Source organism: Camelus ferus, chromosome 29, assembly GCF_009834535.1.
Source record: "Camelus ferus isolate YT-003-E chromosome 29, BCGSAC_Cfer_1.0, whole genome shotgun sequence".
Taxonomy (NCBI): Eukaryota; Metazoa; Chordata; class Mammalia; order Artiodactyla; family Camelidae; genus Camelus; species Camelus ferus.
This window is the reverse complement of record NC_045724.1, coordinates 23806929-23813164: the sequence shown is the minus strand read 5'-3', so window position 1 is coordinate 23813164 and position 6236 is coordinate 23806929.

Below are 6236 nucleotides of genomic sequence, written 5' to 3'. Positions count from 1 at the left end.
GAGAGAAATAACCAATCAGGAGTGAGCTCCATGCAAATGAAGTACTACAAATGGACCAATCAGAAGTTAGGGAAGTGGACCAATCAGAAGTGAGAGTAATAACCAATCAAGAGTGAAGGAAATAACCAATCAGAAGTGAGCTCAGGGAACCAATAGAATTTTAGGGGTAAGTAAGCCGTTTCAGAGGCAAAAAGTGAGATAGAGACTCTGGGCCAGGGACCCTGATGGTTCCTGCAGGAGAGTAGCAGCCCTGCTTGGGGGTCCTGCAGGTCTTTTTATGGGGCTTCCCACCTCATTAGCACTGCCTTAAAGACATCACACAGTCAGCAGTGCAGTAGCCCGGCTTCTCTCTGAGTTAAGGTGTGTGTGTTAAGCAGACAACACCAAAGAAGCCTATGAGATTAAAAGTGTGGGGTGAATGCTGTTTCCTCCCTCCGAAAATTCCCGTCTGCCCTTTACCTCCTTCAGTGTAAACTCGCGTAACACGGCTGTTTATTTTCAGTGTAGACATCAATACAGTCACATCTGCGACCGTGACATCCCTCGCTTTAACCCTGGGGACAGAAGAGTACTTAAAATGAGTGTCCTTTCATTTTGTGCCTGTTTATTTGCTTTTGGATTTGTAGTCTCCTTGTCTGCACGGTGCAACATTCAGTGTGCTTTTTAGAGCGTTGTTAGTTATCAAGGCCCTACATGGTGGTTTCTGTATTTAACATCTTCCCCGCGTTGTTTTACGTTTTTGTGGGGAAGGCTTGTTTCTTCTAATGTTAACAAATTTTACCATTTTTATCCTAGGATCAAGAATGGTAAAAAGTATAATTTTTAGTTTCCTATCAGAGTCTGTGTTGATTAGGAAGTAGCAACCGTAAATACAGGTATTCAGAACATCACTTCTGGAATTAATTCACCTTGGAAGTGAACGCATGAACGTAGTTGAATACGAGTGGGGGTCCGGCCCCCAGCCTGGGATTTTTAACTGGGTCTGGGCTTTTGAGCACGGGAGGGACTAGGAGGAAGTAACACCTTGTAGAAAGAAATGTTCATCCTTCCTTCAAGTCAGTATCAGAGTTAACATCCCCTCAGGTGAGCTGGTCGTTTTTATGAACGTTAGTGAAATTATATGCAAGTAAAAGGTTTATATATGCATGTTATAAATACATAATATAAATACAGAATAATCACACCAAAGCCAGGAGTTTTTTTGTTTGTTTGTTTTTGTTTTCCCCCTTGAAAACCTTGAAACCCTTTCCCTTGAAAATGATTATCATGTCAGTAAATGTGACCGTTTGAAATGCTGCGCAGGGATGTGTGAAGGGCGGGCTACTCAGTCTAATCTGACTGCAGTCCTCGGTGTTCTGCACATGAGCGGTTCATTCGCGCTAAGGAGCCCCTGCTTTAGAGGGAACTTGGGTGGAACGTGGATGGAGGGCTCGCCCAGAGCAGGCCTGTGCCAGGCAGGCGGCGTGTTACTGCGATCCGTGTCCCTCTGAGCTCAGCTTACGTGTGGTTTCCCCGGGAGGCCTCCCCGCTGCCTGCCGTCTGACACCGGCCCCACGGCTCTCTCCGCCCCGCCGCTCTGTTCACCGCAGCATTAGCCGTACCAGTATCTCCTGGTCAGTTTGCTTGATTTTATCCCCACCTGCTAGCATTCGAACAGCCTTTCCTGCTCCGCCTATCAAAGGTCAGAACTAAAACAACCTAGTGATCAGTTTGCGGTCGTTTATCCAGGTGGGTTGAGGGTACGGAGCCTCAGCAGCTCTGGGTCCTCCTTCTGAGGCCAAAGGTGAGGTTTATAGAGGTCGGAAAGGGCAACCTGGAAGCAGGGCCTGATTGGCTAGGAGGTGGGGGTCTCCTTACAAAGCCGGCAGGTCCCGTTTTCTAGGGTGAGTGGAGGACTGTGATTGGTGGGTATTTGGTTTCCTTGGCAGGTGTTTCCCGTAAGTGCAGGCGGGTTTAGGTTTAGATTTAAGATGTGGACCAGGCCCCTGGGGTGGCCTCCATTTTACGGGTCCCCCTATACACCTTAACTTTATCACCCCAGAGTCTTAGAATGTGAGTTTGTGAGAGCAGGCATTTGTCGTATCTGCTGCTGTGTCCTAGAGCCTAGAACAGGAACTTACACGTAGGAGTCACTCTGTAAATGGAGTTAACAAGTCAGTGACTTAACAATGGGACCCTCTGAACATTGGGAGAATATATGCACTCACGTTTTAAAAAGGAGAAATTCCAATAGTACCTATAGAGTGGATCCTGGTGATAGAAAACATTTGCACCTTTTGTTCGGGTTCAAAGGAAGGAGGAGGAGAAGAGTGTTCTAGAAGCGGCGGCCTGGACTCCTCCCAGTACTGGAAGCATGTGCACTTGTGAGTGAGCCGTCCTGCCTGGCAGTTCCCCATGTGGAGTTGGGGTGAAGGGGGCCGAAAAATGCTCTCCTGAGAAGCCTGCGGCAGGTGAGATACCCGGACTGTCTGAACCCCAGGAGCAGGGCTGTGACTCTGGAAGTCCAGAGATAAGGAAGAACACTGTTGTATGAAGACACGGGGGGAACCAAAGGGCTGAGTCCTGTTGGCTGACTCAGAAGGCACGGGGCTCACTCTTCACATAATCTGATCGCTTATAATACAGTTTTTCTTACAGATTTACCTTCAGAGTTAAAATACTACTAGCCTTCTAACAGCTATTTAATTTAATCTATTAACTTAACATGATTTATTTAAAATTTTCAGCCATTGATATTTCAGTTTTGAATGTAATACCCCATCATCATTTGTTACTTTAATACTGATACTGCAAAATGTGAAAGTTAATTTACTGAAATTTAATCACAGTAAATTGGGAGTGTGTGAAAATACCCGTCAACACTCTTGTTAACTGAAAAGCTGCAGTAACTCAGATGACACTAGAGGCCTTAACCACACATCACTCGTGCCTTCGAAATCAAACAAGTTTAAGGAGCTGTTGACTTTGGCTCTCAATTTGGCTGAACTTACGAAGAAAACTCTCACTAGTCATTATACATCGTTCTTGTTCTCAAAATTAACCCCGTTACCCAATCTTCCACGCAAGCAAAGAAGGCAGAAATGACCTGGAGTTACAGATTTCCAAATAACCTTTATAAACAGACAGGGATCTCTGCAAACATGTATGAGTTTCAGTGTTCTTCTTGGAATTACTCATCAGAAAGAAAATGGTGTTATAAAACCCTCTTAATTTTGATATTCCTGAATAGCACCCTTTTATATAAAAGTACTCAACAAGTTCTTATTTAATTTGCATGAATTTCTTTTTTTAACGTAAATACAAATCTTAAGTATATTTGACATGACAAATGGCACTAAATAAAGCTTATAATTGCAAACAAATTGGGTTCTCTATGTGCAGCCCTTGAAATAAGAAATGACATTTAACAGAATTGTATCTTAATCCTTTGGTTGGTTTTAGATGTCATGAAAACAGCACAGAGGCTAGATTTGATTCCAAGGCCCAGCCGTGGCTCCATGAGTGTGTGGCGTACATTCATCTGATCTCTCCCCGGGTGCAGAGGGCTGCTAGGTGATTCACAAACTATGTTTTTTTTTTTCTTTCTCTAAATTATTTTTTAAAATAAGAGGATCTACTTTAATTTAATCTATTAGTGGAAATAAAATTATAAAAGATTTTTGCATGTCTAGAGGTTTTTCTATTTTATGAGAAGCTTTTCATACCTACGAATAGGTCCCCTAATGCCACGTTTAAATGGATGGCTCTCCAATCAAGGGTAAGATTTTACTTAAATAATTGCATTTAAGTGTATGCAAAAGCATGCTTGGTTAGTTCCTGATTCCTCCTGTTGTAAACAATAGTCAGTGCTTACTTTTTTACTCATAGGATATCTACCAAAATACCTAAAAATCTTTGTGCTGTATGGGGTGGTGGGGCTTGGGGGAGTGGTGGTCGGTGCTGGTTTGTTTTCCTTTCAGCACAGACTTCACTTCCATTCTTGGTTCTCCTGCCTTCCTCTTCTCAGCTGTCTCTTCTCTTTTTTCCCCATATACTTTTTTTTTTTTAATTGAAGTATAGTCAGTTTACAATGTGTCAATTTCTGGTGTGCAGCCTAATGTCTCAGACATACATATACATACACATATTCATTTTCATGTTATTTTTTCATTATAGGTTACTACAGGGTATTGAATAGAGTTCCCCGTGCTGTACAGAAGGAATTTGTTGTTTATCTATTTTGTATATAATAGTTAGTATCTGCAAATCTCAAACTCCCAATTTATCCCTTCCCACCCCTTTCCCCCTGGTAACCATAGGATTGTTTACTATGTCTGTGAATCTGTTTTTGTTTTATAGATAAATTCATTAGTGTCTTCTTTTTTCTTTTCTTTTTTTTTTAGATTCCACGTATAAGTGATATCATATGGTATTTTTCTTTCTCTTTCTGGCTTACTTCACTTAGAATGATGATCTCCAGGTCCATCCGTGTTGCTGCAAATGGCATTATTTTTATTCTTTTTTATGAGCGAGTAGTATTCCATTGTATAAATATGCCACAGCTTCTTTATCCAGTCATGTTCCCCCATATACTTTTAATTATAACTTCCAGACCTTTCTGACTTACTGGGAACTTTCCTTAAAACAGTAAGTCCTCAATCCTAAAATTTGTAGGGAGGAGAGCCCAGTGTGGAAAGTTGTAGGGTGAGGCCTTCATGAGAAGCCAGAAGATAAAAGAATCAACGTTATACCCATCGTCTGCAGGAAGAGAAAGATTCAGTGACTTGGGAAGAGTCACAATGTGAGTAGAAATTTTCAGCCTAGTAAGTAATATTCTAAAGGATATTCAGCTCATATGGCAACTCTTAATTTTGCACCAGAAACATTCTCAGGTGAAATTTTAATTTATGATGATTTGGTAATTTTGGTCCCATATAACTTTCTTAGGTGGAGTATTCTAATGCAGTTCAACATTTTGTGATATTTTTCCTCAGTGCTGCCTTCCTAGCAGTTTTACTACATTAAGAATGATGCAACAGAAAAAGCAGATTATTTGAAAGGTTCTGGCACTATCTCTAGAAGAATACTGTGTCTTAATAAATATAAATATCAAATTAAATAAATATAAATATAATATAAATATATAAATATATAATTTTTTTATATTGATCTAGTGTAAGAATCTAATATTCTTATACAACTATAAGCCAGAATATGTTGAAAGAAAGCCAAAAAGATGAATAAACCTAGAACTCTGAAAATGTCCTAATGCAGCCTTTTAAAAATCTAACCTATTAAAACATGCAGGGGGAGGGGCAGAGAGAACATGGTCATCTTCAATATAAGAAGAGATTGCTAGAGCAGATGTCATTGCCCGGAAGCATTTAGCAATGCCAAAAATGCTCCTGTTGAGGGGGAGGTTGTAGCTCAGTGGTAGAGTGTGCTTAGCATGCACGAGGTCCTGGGTTCAATCTCCAGTCCTGCCGTTTAATGAATAAATAATAAAATCAGTTACCTCCCTGTCCCCCCCCAAAAATAAATAAAATAAAAATTTAAAAATAATCAATAGAAACTTTTTTAAATGCTACTGTTGATTACAATTTAGCCTCTTTCACAGAATGACTCGTCTTAAAATGAACAGCCCAAGATGTAAGAGGAGAAAGAACGCCTTCCTACCCACCGAGACCTATGTGCAGGGGAGGAACCAGGTAGGGTAATAAAACAGGGAGTGAAGGCAAAGATTTTTTTCATATGTCGTCATCTGGCAACAAACATCTAAGGCCACGAGCCCTGTTAATCTTTACAAAGATCAAGGTGTTGCTGATAGTAAAACTGAATCACGTGGTTCCCTCTGACGGGGTGACATTAGGACAGGCGTGTGTGGGAATCTGGTCACTTAACTGGCATCTCCACCAGAGGGCGTGCGGGCCCTGGGAAAGAGTCTCACCAGGACTTCCCCGCCTTAGCTGGTCGGCTGTTTGTTTATTTACTGCGGTATAGTTGACTTACACTGTTACGTTGGTTTCAGGTGGGCAACATAGTGATTCGATATTTTAATAAAAACAAAGACAGGATGAAAGTCAGTTGTTAACATAAGAACCAGGAATTACCCAGACGTCACTACCCTTCAGCACTGCTTTTTTTCTGACCTTTTGCAGGATAGATAAGGAGTACTTGTCTAATATAATTAGTGTTTTTAGAAATGTAACCAAGATATTAAAAGTGTCAGTGAATGAGGCCTTGGGGTTTTCAGTAGG